The 17,377-nt window shown below is 40.0% G+C and overlaps 1 pseudogene across 1 annotated transcript in view; it reads right to left on the reverse strand.

Annotated features, from left to right (window-relative positions):
• Positions 1–13,626: 13,626 nt before the first annotated feature.
• LOC108540696 (mitogen-activated protein kinase 6-like) overlaps positions 13,627–17,377 on the reverse strand; it is an 8,636-nt pseudogene continuing 4,885 nt past the window's right edge. The window contains exon 2 of the transcript XR_001888736.1: positions 13,627–15,080. The product of XR_001888736.1 is annotated as a mitogen-activated protein kinase 6-like (transcript). The remainder of the gene's footprint in view (positions 15,081–17,377) is intronic.

Consider the following 17,377-nt stretch of genomic DNA (forward strand, 5'->3'; position numbering starts at 1 on the left):
AGCACTCATCTATGTCATTTAATGCTTTGGAAAATATGATTTTAATGTATGCACAGTTTTCCTTAATATACATTATGCATAAATTACATGCTTCTATAGTTCCCACTGTCATCTTTTTCCACAACCGGTCTTGTTTATTTCTGAAAGTGAATCTCAATTGCTATCATCTTGAGACAGGTCTCCAACTGATATTAATAATTTGTGATTTCTAGTGTCTCAAAATGGATTCACTCATATTAGGTGGCATTAAGCCCACAGCAAAATTAGTCTTCTTTAAAATGATAAGCATATGTGAGCACTGAAGTCACAGTAAGATTGTTTTTCTTTAAAGTGATAAATATATGTGTGCTAGACTAAGGTGATGAGATAACACCTGCTGTGGCTGGGTGCCAGGTGAGACCCTGTGGCTGAGATCATGGTGGTGAGCCCCCTCTGGAGAATCATAAAGGCAGCAAGGGACTGGCAATGTCTGAGGCGCTCTTGGAATCTCAGCCCCTAAGGATTCTGAAAGCCTCCTCCACACTTGGGCAGCTGCAGCCAAGAATGATTGCCTGGAGAGCAGCAGATTTACCCCCACCGATGGGCACCCCAGAGGGACTTCCAAACTCACTGGAGTTCATCCATCAGTGGGCTGGCCTTCTGAGCATCCACTGTGGTTTGTTACCCCCTAATTATTACCTTTAATAATTTATTGTGAATGCTTGCTTGATTGTGTGTGAACTCCAGGTGTTTTTGTTAAAAATTAAGATACACTGCCAGGTGTGGTGGCTCACATCTGCAATCCCAGCACTTTGGGAGGCCAAGCACTTTGGGAGAATTGCTTGAGCCCAGGAGTTTAATACCAGCCTGGGCAACACAGTGAGACATCACCTCTACAAAAAATAAATATAATATAAAAAAGAAATTAAGACACAAACACACTCATTAGAGTAGGTCAACACAGGGTCAGGATCACCAATCCCCCTGACTTCCACCTCCACATCTTGTCTCCCTGGCAGCCCTTCAGGCACAATAGCATGCATGGAGCTGAGCTCAAAATATCCTCTCCTGTGATAACAATGCCTAATTCTGGAAAACCTCCTGAAAGACCCACCTGACTTTTCATAAGAAGAATGAGTACACTCTAAAATAATGATAAAAAGTATAGTATGGTAAATACACAAACCAGCAAAATAGTAGTGGATGACCATTATCAAGCTTTGTGTACTGTGTATAATTGTATGGGCTTTTTTTTTTTTTTTTTTTTTTTTTTTTGAGACGGAGTCTTGCTCTGTCACCCAGGCTGGAGTGCAGTGGTGTGATCTCGGATCACTGCAAGCTCCGCCTCCCGGGTTCACGCCATTCTCCTGCCTCAGCCTCCGGAGTAGCTGGGACTACAGGCGTCCACCACCACTCCCAGCTAATTTTTTGTATTTTTAGTAGCGATGGGGTTTCACCTTGTTAGACTGGATGGTCTTAATCTCCTGACCCCAGCCTCCCAAAGTGCTGGGATTACAGGCGTGAGCCACCGTACCCGGCCTGGGCTATTCTTTCATATAACTTGCAGCACAGTAGGTTTATTTACACCAACATCACCACAAACACATGAGTCATACCTTGGGTTATGAAATTACTATGGCAACGGCATCACTAAAGAATAGGAATTTTTCACCTCCATTATAATATTATGAAGCCACCATCACATATGTGGTCTATCATTGACCAAAATGTCCTTATACAGCTCATGATGTAAAGGTGGGGGAAAAAAAGATCAAGTGCTATGTAGAAATAAATCAGACTGCTGTAAGGGAGAACTGGAGACCTCTTCATAGGGGATCTGAAAAGGCATCAGTGAGGTAACATTTGCCCTGGAAGCAGAATGGCAAGTGGAAATCAGCCCTCCAAAAGTCTGGGAATGGCATGCTGGGGGGAAGCTTCAACTGCTCAGAGATTTCAAGGCAGAAGTGAGCTTGGCCAGGGAGAAAGTGAGAAAGGCAGCCAGTGTGATTGCAGGGAACTTGCGGGGAGAGGAGAGAAGGGAGGCAGAAGGGCAGGAGCCGATTCTGAAGCAGGTAGACTGTATTAGGGATCTATTACTATATGAAAACATTATTCCAAACACGGGGGCTTACAGCAACAAACATTCATCATCTCGCAGTTTCTGTAGCTCAGGAACCCAGCAGGGCTCAGCTGGGAGCTTCCGCCACAAGGTGTCTCACAAGGCTGGGGCTGCTGTCTCAGCAGAGGCTCACCTGGAGCAGGATCCACTTCCAAGCTCATGGGATGCTCACTGCGAGAATTCAGTTTGCACAGAGACCCTGAGTGCCTCTCCATCTGTTGCCCTCTTTAGGTCTTAAAACACATGAGAGAGACAGGAAAAAAAAGATAAACATGGAGAGAAGAGGAGAGAGAGTGCGACATTAACTACAATCATTTCATAACTAAATCCTGGAAGAGACATTCATGGCTTTTGCCATATTCTACTGTCAGAAGTGAGTCATTAAGTCCAGACTACACTCATGGGGAAGGAATTATACATGATGCATGAACTAGGAGCTGGGAGTCGTGGCAGCCACTAAGGAGGCTGAGATGAAGCATGTGGATCTGAATCTAAACATAATAGGAAGCCACTGCAAGATTTTTATGGAGCATGACAGGAGAATGTGCAGACAGGAAAATGAAGCCAAGAGAGCAAGTGACATTTCCAAGATTACACAGCAGGAACCCAGGTGCGCTTTCAGTTCCTGGAAAGCATTCCAGGCTACGTCACCCCCTTCCTCTATTTTTTCTCTAATTTTGTGCATTGGCTACACTTGATGCCAGCCCACAGGTTTCTTTTTTAATTTTTTTTTTATTTCTATACATTTTCAGGGAACAGGTGGTGTTTTGTTATATGAGTAAGTTCTTTAGTGGTGATTTGTGAGATTTTGGTGCACCCGAGCAGTATACACTGAACCTGATTTTTAGTCTTTTATCCCTCACCCCCTTCCCACCCTTTCACCCCAAGTCCCCAAAGTCTATTATGTCATTCTTATGCATTTACATCCTTATAGTTTAGCTCCCACTTATGAGTGAGAACGTACGATGTTTGGTTTTCCATTCCTGAGTTACTTCACTTAGAATAATAGTCTCCAATCCCATCCAGGTTGCTGCAAATTCCATCAATTCATTCCTTTTTATGGCTGAGTAGTGTTTCATCAAATGGAATATATAGTTTCTTTGTCTACTCATTGATTGTTGGGTGTTTGGGTTGGTTCCACATTTTTGCAATTGGGAATTGTGCTGCTATAAACATGCATGTACAAGTATCTTTTTGTATAATGACTTCATTTCCTCTGGCACATACCCAGTAGTGCAAACCACAGGCTTCATAGCATCATCTCACACATGCCTGAGGACAGCCCCAGGAAGCAGGTACTAGAATGATCCTCATTGTGTAGGGGCAAACCTGGGGAAACCCTGAGAGGCACAGTGGGTTATCCAGGGTCACGTAAGTAGTAAGGAGAAGCTGGGTCTAAACCAGGTCTGTCCCTCAAAGCTGGCACCCTGGCTATACCCAGGCCTTCCACAGTAGCTGTAGAGAAGTGATCTTCTTGTAATTGTGCACAGATGTGGAGATGTACCAGGGTAGGAGGTGAGAAGTCAGCCAAGAGGAGCACTTGGGGTCTTACCAAAGGAAGGGCCAGGTAAGGTAAACTCAGGAAATGACCTCACTTCCTTGGCAATAGGTCCCAATAGAACTTGGAATCCCTGTGATCAGGCACCCATAATTTAGAAACAGCTCCCTCCCCAGCTCTCTTGGCCAGAGATGTTCAAGAAAACATCCTGCTGTAGCCTGACTTATCCAGGCTGTAGCCTCAGGAAACCCTGGCATGAGAGCCTTTCCTGATGCTACAGATGTGGGTTCAGCCCTCACCACAGGCCATTTTCCAGGAGACCCCCAAAGGAAACACAGGCAGCCAGGGCAGGCCAGTCCAGGATAAGCCATCACTGTGAGCATGCCTGGGCAGCCCACACCCCTCTGCCTGAGGGCAGGGGAAAGGGGATGTGAGGGGAGGTCTGCCCTGGGCAGGATTAGGTGGGTGAGAGGGGTCATCCTCAAGGTCATGTCATGCTAACACCCCAGATCCTGGCTGGCAGGGTGGGAAGATGAGTGTTGGGCTGCTCTCATCTTCTCCAAAGTGAATCCCTGACCCTCTGGTGGTCATTTCCTTCCTTCTTAGGTAGAAGTCCTTGTCATACAAGGATCTGTGTGCATAAACAGCCTGGACAATGGCAGGCAGGGCTCTGTGCATCCTACTCTGCTGCAGGAACTGTTGCTACAGAGCTCCATGCAGGAGAACAGCAGGAGCTGCTCAGTGGGGTCCTCTACTATATTCCCCTCCACGAGGGCAGAGGCCCCTCACTGCCAACAAGGACCATGCAAGCTGCTGGTGAGTGTGGGTGCAGAGAGGACTCCACACTCTGGGGAGACAGTCAGAGAGGGCCCTGGGACCCAGATGCCTCCCTAACCTCTTCCGTCCCAGGACTTTGCTGCTGGAGGGAGTTGTGCTTCTTCTCCCACAAGCATCTGGGCCCCATGCCCTCCCTATTACAAGAAAATCTTGGGACTGTAATGTGCCCCCACAAACTGAGAAGGTGCTGTTAGCCCAAAGACTGACTCAGACAAGCTCAGCTTGAGCATTAGATGAGTTCTTTGGGACTTACACGCAGGGCATCCCTGGATAGCGGCAGGACAGCTCTAGAGACCTGTGCTGCCTCCCACCTCTAAACTGCTTTTAGGCTGATGTTCTGGCTCTGCATACTGTGTTTGAGCAGTACGTTTTTTTGCTTTGCTGTGCTCTCAGATACTCTCTGGGATGTTCGGGTTCTCAGGAACACCTGCTTCTTGGCTAGGCACTGTGACCTTGGCTCACTGACCAGCATACAAGTTTTGAGCAGTGGACATAATGCCCTTAAGTAACCCAGTGAGGAACTCATCACACTACACTCCTCAATGCCACTTCACTGCCCAGCCATGTTCTTGACCAAGTGCAAAGTCTCTGTTCCACATGTTCATAAGAATATAAAAAAATACACTATTTTATACTATTTCACTTCAGGCCATAATTATTTTTGTATTTCACTATTTTACCGTGTTTTGACTTCTGTCCCAGGTATCCTGGTAACAGGTGGCCTGCCTGTGATTCCACGCCATCTCCAAGTCTCACACATCAGCATGAGTAGTAGCGCCATTTACCCCAAAAGGACAGGGAATTATAATCTTGGGCACATTTCCCCACCATGCTGTCTTGAGGAAGACGTGCCCATAGCCAAGCAGATTGGGACCTGGGGCCTCAGTGTCCTACACAGCTGGAAGAGAGGCCGATCACCACAGCAATTCAGCCTTTCTCTGCTGTGGGACCTCGATGGGGTCTCTTCTGTGGCCATTTTCCCAGCACCACAGTGAGCATCCTCCTATACAGTGCACTGCCCCCTCTCACCCAGGTAAGCCTCTGTCTTCTCATCTCTAGAACAGGATGTTTTGTCAGGACTCACTGGGATAATCTTCTTAATACAGAATCATCACTCCATTAACAAACTGACCTGAAAGTACTAATATTTTAAATTATTTCCTTCTGAAATTCTACTTTTTTTTTTTTTTTTTTTTTTTTTTTTTGAGACAGGTTGTGACTCTGTAGCCCAGGCTGGAGTGCAGTGGTGCAATCACAGCTCACTGCAGTCTCAGACTCCTGGGCTCAAGGGATCCTCTCACCTTAGCTGCTTGTGTAGCTAGGACTATAGGTACACACCACCATGCTCTGCTGATGTTTTTATTTTTTTGTAGAAACAGAGTCTCACTACATTGTCCAGGATGGTCATAAACTCCTGGCCTCAAGTGATCCCATCTTGGCTCCCTGAAGTAGTGGGATTATAGGTGACAGCCACCATGCCTAGCCTAGAATAGGCAAATTGCTGGAAAAATTGATAGAGACAGAAAGTAGATTCATAGTACCCTAAGGTTGGGGGTTAGAATGAAAAGGGATGGTGACTGCTAATGGGTATGGGGTTCCTTTTTGCATTGGTAAAAATGGTCTAAAATTGATCATGGTGATAGTTGCACAATTTTGTGAATATGCTAAAACCATTAAATTGTACACTTTAAATGAGTGAATTGTATTTAAACTATATCTCAATAAAACTATTTTAAAAAGATGTCTGACTAGTTCAGCAGGGTGTGGGAGAGAGAGGCAGGTAGACAGTGCAGGGGTATTGTGGCTCCCACTCCAGGCTGAACTCTCTCAGAGGAGTTAGGGCTGAGGGGAAAGCCAAAGGCAGAGGGCATGTTCCCCCGTTCACTGTTTTGAACCTTGGTCGGATGGGGCTGTGATCACAGAGCAAGACATGCTATGGCAGGGCAGAGGGAGTCTGATTAGCATACTAGAGCCCTGAAGGCCACAGAGGAGGTTCATTATCACCAGCTCTGCTGGGAGCTGACACCTGCTTCCAGGGGCCACTATGGTAAATGGATGTGAACTTGCTGCAAAGGCCATAGCACAAATAGCCCTCCAGGAAACAGACATGGCCATGGAAGAGACTTGGGGTTGGGGTGGTGGGGAACGGGCCCACAGCCCCACCAGGCACTGACATAGAAAAGAGAGTAAATACAACCTCACCAGGCACATCTTAGCAGAATCCACCAGGTACCAGGAAACATAGTCAGTTGGTGGCTCTAGAGCAGAAATTAGTGAAGACTCAAAGAACTCATGCAGACTCAAAACCCCTTTCTTCCATTACATATGCCCATTGCCTGGGCCACCACCATGGATACCCAAAAGGCTGAACGTTTACCCGAAGAGACAGAGCCAGTTGCTAAGAGACTCTTTGAACTATAAGAGAATGAGACAATATTAAATGGAAAATTGAAAGGGTTTCACTCCAACTTCCCCTGGTATCCCATCATGGTGGAGGGTGGTGAGAGAGCCAGTTAGTTATAAAAAATGAGATGCTACCTTTTCTTTGCCTGAGTAAAAGTGTATATGACTTTTAATTCCATTACATACTCTTTGACCAAGAGAGAAAAGAGATCATTCCAGAATCCTGGCAGGCAGTTTCTCTCACTAGACAATCTCACACTCTGGAACTCTTGTGGATGTTTCTGCTAATTTTGCAAACCTGAAAGTCAGACTGGTATGCCTGTCACCCATGCTGTGTTAGAGGCTCTGTGGAGAGTCATATATATCTTAAGTTTTCCTGGGTACATTTTCTGGAGTATTCATTTATGTGTGAAACAGACTTGGTCCCAAACCATTGGAACTCGAGAGAATGAACTGCCATTGGTTCAGGGAGATAAAACATATTTCCCTGGGATTTGATGATTTCAAAAGGGTATTTTTTTATTCTGAGCTAGGCAGACATTAATCATCAAATATGTATATAGCATGTGTCTTCATTTCTGGCCATCAAATCCAGATGTAGGCTCTGACTACTGGTTCCAGGTTTCTGGCCAGTCTCACTGAGTTAATATTTGAATGGAGCTTTAAAGTTTTCATAGTACCTTCTTGTGCTGCTATCACATCAGATGGTGGTACTGGTAGTGAATGATTTGTGCCTTTGTCTGCTGATCCAAATACCTTGCCTATGGGGTTTTGCCTCTTTCTAGGAATTTCTTCAAGAAGCTAATTCAGTTACTCAAAGCAGAAAAGTGCTTAAAACAGAAATACCATTTGACACAGTAATCCCATTACTGGGTATATACACAAAGAAAAATACATTGTTCTACCAAAAAGACATTTGTACCTTTATGTTCATCACAGCACTATTCACAATAGCAAAGACATGGAATCACCTAGGCACCCATCAACTGTGGATTAAAGAAAGAAAATGTAGTATCTATACACCATGGAATACTATACAACCATAAAACAACAAAATCATGTCCTTTGCGTCAACACTGATGCAGCTGGAGGCCATTATGTTAAGCAAATTAATGCAAGTACAGAAAAGCAAATACTGAATGTTCTTACTTATAAGTGGGACCTAAACATTGAATACACATCGACACAATGATGGAAACAACAGACACTGGGGCCTACTGGGTATGCAAGAGAGGGAGGGAAATGTGTGCTGCAAAACTGCCTACTGGGTACTATGCTTACTACCTGGGTGATGGGAGCATTTATACCTTAAACTTCTGCATCATGCAATATGTCCATCTAACCAACTTGCACATTTACCCTTCAATCTATATTAAAAGTTGAAATTTTCTAAAACTTAAGCAAACAAACAAAAATAAAAATACATTGAACTAATTAAAAGTGAAAACACAACTTAACATTTGTGGGAAACTGCTTAAGCATTGCTGAAAGAGGAAGTTATAGCACTACATGTTTATATCAGAAAAGGGAGTGGCCTCAAATCAGTAATCTAAGCTCCCAACTCAACAAACTGGAAAAAAAGAGCAAAATACAACCAAAACCAGAAGGAAAAAAGAAATCATAAAGATAACAACTTCAATCAATGAAATTGAAAACAACAAAACACTATAAAGAAAATCGATGAAACCAAAAGTTGGTTCTTTTTAAAGATCAATAATGTTGTCAAACCTCTTGCAGTGATTACAAAGAAAAAAGAACGAAACAAATTACTAATATCAAAAGGAAACAGAGGTTATCACTAGAAACGCTTCAGACATTTACAGGACAATAAGAGGTAAATAGGGTCCTTTCTGATTTAGCCCACATAACCAGTTTATCAAAATATTTATGATGTCATAAAAAAGATTAAAATGTTATAATTTTTTTTTTACCATCTATTTCCCAACTGTTAAAAAATGTCACACATTTTTATTATGGTAACACCTGACTTTGGCAGTTTATATTAGTTAGAGTAACTATGCCTCCATAACAAAACTAACAAGAATTTAGTGAGTCAAGCAATTAAAAGTCTCCCCTGCCAACCCCCCCCCACCCCCGCCGCTGTCATGTACCAATCAGGTTGGTTCAAGTAAACAGGAAGTTGGCCTCAGATGGTTGTTGAGGTACCTAGGCCTGGCAACTCTGCAATCCTTAGCACATGACTTTTGAGGTCACTTCCAAGATCATTCTGCTCATTTCCCTCCTGGCTAAGAGAAACAGGGAATTGAATATGGAGAAAGCATGCTGCTATCTGGAAGACCCACCCTCAAGTGGTACATACCAGTGCCATTCACATTCTGCTGCCTAAATTACTCACTTTGCCTCACCCAACTTTCACGAAGCATGGAGAATGTAGTCTGTATGTGTGCTCAGTAAGAACAGCAGCATACAGCATACATTTTGGTGAACAACTACAGTCTCTGACAGAATTGCTATTATCAAATGAGTTAGGAGAACGTATATAAATGCAATAAGGGAGAGAATGGAGATAGATTTGAAAGAAACTTTTCTCTATTTTCATTGCATGTAGCTCTGCAATACCTGGGTGACTGAGGTAGTATAAAGGTTTAAGTAAGAGCCAACCACAATATAGAGAATTTAATATTGAGATGTTCTGAATACAAAGAAATATTACCAATATTATCCTCTAGGAATTGCTTCATTGTCAACTTATAGAGGAAGAAGTATGTGTTGCTGAATCACACTAATATCCAATAATGCAAATTTACATATAGCAAATATCAAATACATATTGCCATATGAATCAGCTCAATAAACAATTATTGATTAATAAAAAGAGTTCTATTCCTTTCTAGGGTTATTTTCTAGAATATCTTATCACTTGGTAAAGTACTATTTGGTTATAAAGTTGGATTTTTAACTGTCAAGAGACACGTTAATATGTGATATGGTTTGGATGTTCATCCCCTCCAAATCTCATGTCAAAATGTGATCCCCAGTGTTGGAGACGGACACTCACAGGTGGCGTTTGTGTCAGAGGGGCGGATCTTTCATGAATGGCTTGGCACAATCCCTGAGCTAATGAGTGAGTTCCTGCTCTATTAGTCACATGAGCGCTGATTGTTAAAAAGAGCCTGGCACCTCCTCCTTTCCCTCTTTCTCATTCTCTCACCATGTAACACACCAGCTTGCCCTTCACCTTCTGCTACAGTTATGTATCCTGAGGTCTCACCAGAAGCAGAGGCTGGCACCATGCTTGCTCAGCATGCAGAACTGTGAGCCAAATAATCCTCTTTTCTTTATAAATTACCCAGCCTTAGGTATTCCTTTACAGAAACACAAAATGAACTAACACAGTATGCATTACCAAAAGCATGATTTTACTTAATAAAGTTAATTAAGGAATAATTTACATTTCATATTGAATATTATATTTTAAAGCAGATCCATTAGAGCAAAATTTTGAAAACTATTAAGATTTAGAACAGTAATAAAATCTTTAATCCTTGACTGTTTTATTAATTAATTGTTTTTCTAATCATAGTATCTTAACCAGCTGTGTTTGGTATAGATATTAAATATTTAAATTGTATATGGTTTTAAAACTATTAATAAAAGTAGGAAAGCAAATAATTTTCTGTACAGTTACTCTTTTTGTGTTTGTGTGTGTATATGTATTCTAGGTATGCTTATGTATTGTTAAAGTTTGCGTGTGTCTATAATAGCAATCTTAATCTCAGTACAAATGCAAGAGAGAATTAAGGTCAATAGTTAGAAATATTTTGCACAAGCAAAAACAAAAAAAAAATGCACGCATATAATAGTAAACTATTAACAAGGAAAAAGTGGGATTGTTGTATTGATGAACTTTACATGGATGTAATAGGGGAAGTCATTTAACAGTATAACTCTTCATGCTGTGAGAGGCATTGTCTATTTGTCTGCAGCATTGGAAGTGCAGGCAGAATGAGCTGGGGCTGACATATTTGAATTTGATGGGGCTCGTCTACAACCAAAACCAGAATATATCCTTAAACTAGGATACAACATTGTTTCTAAGAACTTTAGTTTTTTTATTTGATAACTCAAAATTGAGCCAAATTTTTTAGGAAGCTTGCATAGGTTTACCTTCTTTAAAAAAATTTATTTAAAGTTATCATGGGAACATAAAAGGTGTATCCATATGTATTATGGGATCTATGTCATGTTTTTATACAAGCATACAATGTGTAATGATCAAATCAGGGTAATTGGGGTTTCTATCACCTCAAATATTTATCATTATTTTGTGTGTTAGAAACATTCCAGTTCTACTCTATTCATTATTCTAAAACAGGCGTTTCATTCAGAATGGCCACTTAAGTGAAAACAAAAAATTATTGCTGTTACATAACAGCATATAGGTGATTTGCTTAATAGAATTACTTTGAAAATCAGGAAGGCATTTACTGTCTTATCAAAGCATGTGCGGGTACTTTTCTGGGGCAATCTGGAGTGTATCCGATGATTGTCTCTAAGGCATCTCCTTTATTTGAAGAAATTTCACTTGCACTGTAGTACATTTAGATAATAACATGGGACAGAGTCAGGACTGAGTAAGCTGCTGGCCCAAAGAGTGTAAAAAAAAATGAAAATTTCAAGTAGAGCCTTGTGAATTGTTTATTAATGTCATATTGTTCTGGGAGAATACTGGCACTGAAAGTAAGTTGCTTTTCTAATTGAGATTTTATACTATATTTTTTCCTCTTAAAAAAGAATTATTTTAGTTTCTAAGAAGCTTTGCTTTCCTCATAAAGATAGGATCTTGTTATAGAGTCTCAATTATCTTATTTTTTTTTTATCTAATTGATTTCTCTATTAGTTTAAAACTATTTGAAACAGATAAAAAGCTAATTTTATATAAACAAGACATTCCTCCAAAATGGGAGAAGAAAATGGTCTAACACTTCTGCTTGTCATGATATTTTAAACTCATCTATTTCAGGGACTATGTCCTTCAAAAGTTTCTATGGTGACTTGTGCAGAACATTACACAGAGTAAGATCCTCACACATTTTATACAAATATTGGCCTGGCGTGGTGGCTCATGCCTGTAATCCCAGCACTTTGGGAGGCTGAGGCGGGCAGATGACGAGGTCAGGAGATCGAGATCATCCTGGCTAACATGGTGAAACCCCGCCTCTACTAAAAATACAAAAAATTAGTCAGGAGTGGTCGGGAGGCTGAGGCAGGAGAATGGCGTGAACCCAGGAGGTAGAGCTTGCAGTGAGCCAAGATTGTGCCACTGCACTCCAACCTAGGTGACAGAGCAAGACTCCATCTCAAAAAAAAAAAAAGATTTCTTAGATAACATTTGATGGAGATTTCTTTTTCATTTGCACAAAATACAGAATTAGAAACCTCACCTAGAGTTGCTGTTTAATGAACACGTTTTCCAAGACAATAGGTAAACAAGGAAGATCCCTTCGTAGCTTAGTGAAAACTATGATGATATTAAATTTTAAGTTTCTCAAGAATAAAGACCACACTTTGATCATAGTCACGTTCCCAAGAGAATCTAACATTGTTTTTTAATGAAAATAAGGTGTTTAATAAATATTTTTTCTCTTAACACAAACAGATATAACATGAAGGACAAGTGGCCAAGTTTATTTTATTTTATTTTCCTACATTTAACCTAATTGTATTCATACTTGCCTTGGGATGGGGAACAGATCATTCAGTAAAACATACAGTAAAATAAAATGTCTTATCATGTACAACTTTTAAACTACAACAATGATGTACCTTAAATACTTCCATGCACAGAAGTCTAACATTTGGTTTTTTTAATAAACACAATTAAGACTTCTAGGAGCATTTTATAATAAAGTAATTCCTAATTAATTTTTCTTTATAGATAGATCAAGCACCTCCAAAATACAAATTCCTATACACAGTGAGCACATTACTTAAAATGAACACCTAGGTAAATTAAGTACTTCAACAGCTTTAGGATAAGCTGACATTATATATTCAGCTAGGTAGGCAATGAACCATAGAACCAAATGGAAAAGCGTATTTGCAAATAAATTTTTAAAACTAAGTTAATTTTTATAATTAAATACAGAAATACACTGATTTGCTAAAATAAATAAGATGTGATGTATTAACACTTCACAATAACACAGAACTTTTATAAACAACAAATGAGTCTTATTAAGAATAGTTTACTACAATAAACGCTGGCTAAATAGAAGTGCATATTGTGAAGCACTGTGGGTGGTATACGTGTTGCCACATACTCTTGCTACCTTGAGGTAGATAACACATATGTACCAAATTCGACATTCATTTTCAGTTGCTGCTGGTATCATGCGTTTTAAGAAATGTGTACAGTACGAAAAATTTGAAAATACTCATGAATGAAAAATGTCTTAGGAAAAGTAGATATTTTCATGCAATTGTGTATAGTCTCACTGTGTAAATTTCAAGGCAAGATTTGTTTCCTGTAAAACAGATCACTGTTGTGTGAGAGAATGTTCTTTACTTGTCTTAGTGCATTCCTTTTGTCTCCTTCTACATTGCATTACTTTGCTCTATTCTTTATTTTGTGTGCAAATGGCATGCCACTTAAAACAAAACTATCTCACCTGTAGAAAAGAAAGTATGGATTTTAAAACCAAGAACTAATAAAATCCTTATTAAATGACACCACCTGCTTCAAGTAAAAAATGACTTAAACACTAGTAACAAAAAAAGACAAAACACATTTCTTGAATAATTCAAAGATAAACGTCTGCTGAATGTTTTAGCTCAGATGTTTCAGAATGCTGCTGTATGTTTTATGTGGAATTTGAGGGGAAGATTTCATAGCAGAAGATGTTCCTGTGGACTGTATTGACTTAAGTGGTGACCCAACTGGACTGTGAAACTGCGGGATGTCTATAGACTCAAGCTGCTTATTAGAGAGGAACTCCCCAGTGTTGTTCAGAAATCCTGCCTCATGTCCTCTCTCCCCAAGTTTCTCATCCTCTACTGGCTCAGTTTCTAGCATTTCAGGATCTTCTTTCCTGCTAAAGAACTTGTTCAAGTAACTGGTGTAAGTGTTTTCCTTCTCAACTTGTTCATCCTTCCTTACCTCAGAAAACTGATTTATGAGAAAACAGTCCTCCCCACCACTCACAAACTGGCTGTTCCAAGAAGATTGGTACAGGGCTTCTAATTGAGCCAGATTTGCCATTCCTTTTTCCTGTTTTTCTTAGCTTACTGACTTTGATATCAACCTTTTCAGTTCTAGTTGGGACACTGAGCTATTCAAGTCATTTATCAACAACATCAGTAGGCTCATGTTGGGAACTAAGTTGAATAGTTCCTGCAATAAAATAATCAAAGTCAAACCCCTGATTCTTTTCTCTTTCTTTTCCAGCCAGTTGCTGTGATGCTTCCTCTAGTGCTATCTGGGCTTTAACCAATCCGTACCTTTCACATTTTGATTTGCCTTTCTTATCAGATTTTTCTTTGCTTTGTTCTTTCCAATTGGAAAGATCTATAATAAGCCTGGGTTCATAGTAATGGTTAACTTCACTCTCTCACCAAACTAAGTTATATAAATATGATGATGACCTTGTTTTGTAGTTACAAGTATGACTACACTCCAGATCACAATATTTGTTTTCATGATGATCTGGGTACTGCCAACAAGGCTCAGTAGAATAATTGGTATCAAAAACAGGGTCGTCCAGATACTTTTCCTAATCTTCATCCAAATATTTTCAGGGATCAACTTGTACTTCTTTTTCATCAGTGACACCAAACAGAGCTCTTGGATCAAGCTGAACTTCATCAATATCAAAGTTGTTATGTATAGGCCAATCATACTCTGAAAATTGACAATCATGGTACCTTTCCCAGTTATAAATGTGACTGTGAGTTTCATCCATAAGCAAAATATTATCAACTTTATCTTCAATGTGAAAAGATGGCTTGAAGTTGGCTCATCCATTGGAAAAGAGTATATGCTCATGTAAGGATGGGAGAGCGCTTCTTCTGCTGTTAACCGATCCATGGGGCTAAATGTCAAAACTTGTTCCAGGAAATCCAGTGCTTCTCGACTAATTCATGGAAGCAGCTGAGTTAAAGCTTTGTGTGGCTCAGTCATGTCATTTCTAATGTAAACTGGAATTATGCTGAGAAGCTCCTGACGATCTTCCTGATGTACAACAGGAATAGATTCTATAATCAGCTGCATCTGTTCAAGTTCATGTGCACTCTGATACAACGGGACTTCTCTGACTCATCGGGAAACTGCGGGGCCCGCGGACAGCCCCCAGTGTCGGCTCAGGTCTCCGGCTCTGCTGGCAGCAGCAGCATCTCCGAGGCTCTCGCTTTGCTGCAGTCACCACCATGTAACCCCGACCCCTACCATTCTTTTCATGGATCAGTTTGATAACACTGTTTTCATGGAATCTGCAATAGCATTGTTGGGAGTGTATTGAAGCCTATGGTTACATAGGAAATATCCTCAGATAAAAAGCAAAAAGAAGCTATCTGAGAAACTGCTTTGTGATATGTGAATTCATCTCACAGGGTTACACTGTACTTTTCATTGAACAGTTTCCTAACACTGTTTTCTTGGAGTCTGCAATGGGATATTTCGCAGTGCACTGAAGTTTATGGTGACAAAGAAATATCCTCAAAAACTAGAAAGAAGCTTTCTGCGAATCTGCTTTGTGATTTGTGATTTCATCTCACAGAGTTATATGATACTTTTGTTGCAGCAATTTGGTAGCACTGTTTTGGGGGAATCTGAGAAGGGATATTTTGGATTGCATTGAAGCCAATGGTGACAAAGGAAATATCCTCATATAAAACTATAAAACTAGAAAGAAATTTTCTGAGTAATTGATTTGTGTGTGTTAATTCATCTCACAGAGATACACAATTCTTTTCATGGATCAAACTGGTGGCACGTTTTGGGGGAATCTGAAAAGAGATACTTTGGATCGTATTGAAGCCTATTGTGACTAAGGAAATATTCTCAGTTAAAAATTAGAAAGAAGTATTCTGAGAAAATTCTTTGTAACGTGTAAATTCATCTCACAGAGTTTCTTTTCATGGAGCTGTTTGAAAACACTCTTTTCATGGAATCTGCTGAGGGATATTTGGGAGTGCAATGAGGCCTATAATGAAAAAGGAATTATCCTCAGATAAACACTAGAAAGAAGCTTTCTGAGAAAATGCTTTCGGATGTGTGAATTCATCTCACAGAGTTACACTGTTCTTTTCATTGAGCAGTTTGCTACCACTGCTTTCTTGGAATCTGCAATGGGATATTTCGGAGTGCATTGAATATTATGGTGAAAAATGAAATATTCTCTGATAAAAACTAGAAAGAAGCTTTCTGAGAAACAGCATTGTGATGTGTGAATTCATCTCATGGAGTTACACATTTCCTTCCATGGAGCAGTTTGCTAACACTGTTTTCGTGTAATCTGCAAGGGGATATTTGGGAGTGCATTGAGGCCTATGGTGAAAAACTAAATATACTCAGATAAAAACCAAAAAGGAGCGTTCTGAGAAACTCTTTTGTGATGTGTGAATTCATCTCACAGAGTTACACTTTTCTTTTCATTCAGCAATTTGCTAACACAGTTTTCTTGGAATCGGCATGGTATAATTCGAAGGCCATTGATGCCTATTGTGAAAAACTAAATATCATCAGATAAAAACTAGAAAGAAAATTTCTGATAAACTGCTTTAAGATGCGTGAATTCATCTCACAGAGTTACATCATTTTATTCATTGAGCTGTTTGAAAACTCTGTTTTCGTGGAATCTGCAAAGGGATATTTGAGAGCACATTGAGGCCTATGGTGAAAAAGGAAATATCCTCATATAAAAACTAGAAAGAACCTTTCTGAGAAACTGCATTTTGATGTGTGAATTCATCTCAGAGAGTTACACTGTTCCTTTCATTGAGCACTTTGCTAACATTGTTTTCGTGTAATCTGCAAAGGGATATTTGGGAGTGCGTCAAGGCCTATAGTGAAAAAGGAAATATCCTCAGATAAAAATTAGAAGGAAGCTTTCTGAGAAACTGAATTGTGATGTCTAAATTCATGTCACAGATTTACACTGTACTTTTCATTGAGCTGTTTGATAGCACTGTTTTCGTGGATTCTGCAAAGGGATATTTGGGAGAGCATTGAGGCCTATGGTGGAAAACTAAATATCCTCAGATAAAAACTAGAAAGAAACTTTCGGAGAAACTGCTTTGTGACGTGAGAATTCATCTCACAAAGTTACACTTTTGTTTTCATTGAACAGTTTTCTAACACAGTTTTCGTGGAATCTGCAATGGGATATTTTGGAGTGCATTGAATCTTATGGTGACAAAGGAAATATCCTCAGAAAAAAACTGGATAGTAGCTTTCTGAGAAACTGCTTTATGATGTATGTAGTTATCTCAGAGGCTAATAACTTTTTTTTCATGGATCAGTTTTCTAACTCTATTTTCTTGGAATCTACAGAGGGATATTTTGGAGCGAGTTGAGGCCTATG

This window comes from Rhinopithecus bieti, unplaced genomic scaffold (assembly GCF_001698545.2).
Source record: "Rhinopithecus bieti isolate Rb0 unplaced genomic scaffold, ASM169854v2 scaffold_19903, whole genome shotgun sequence".
NCBI classification, from domain to species: domain Eukaryota; kingdom Metazoa; phylum Chordata; class Mammalia; order Primates; family Cercopithecidae; genus Rhinopithecus; species Rhinopithecus bieti.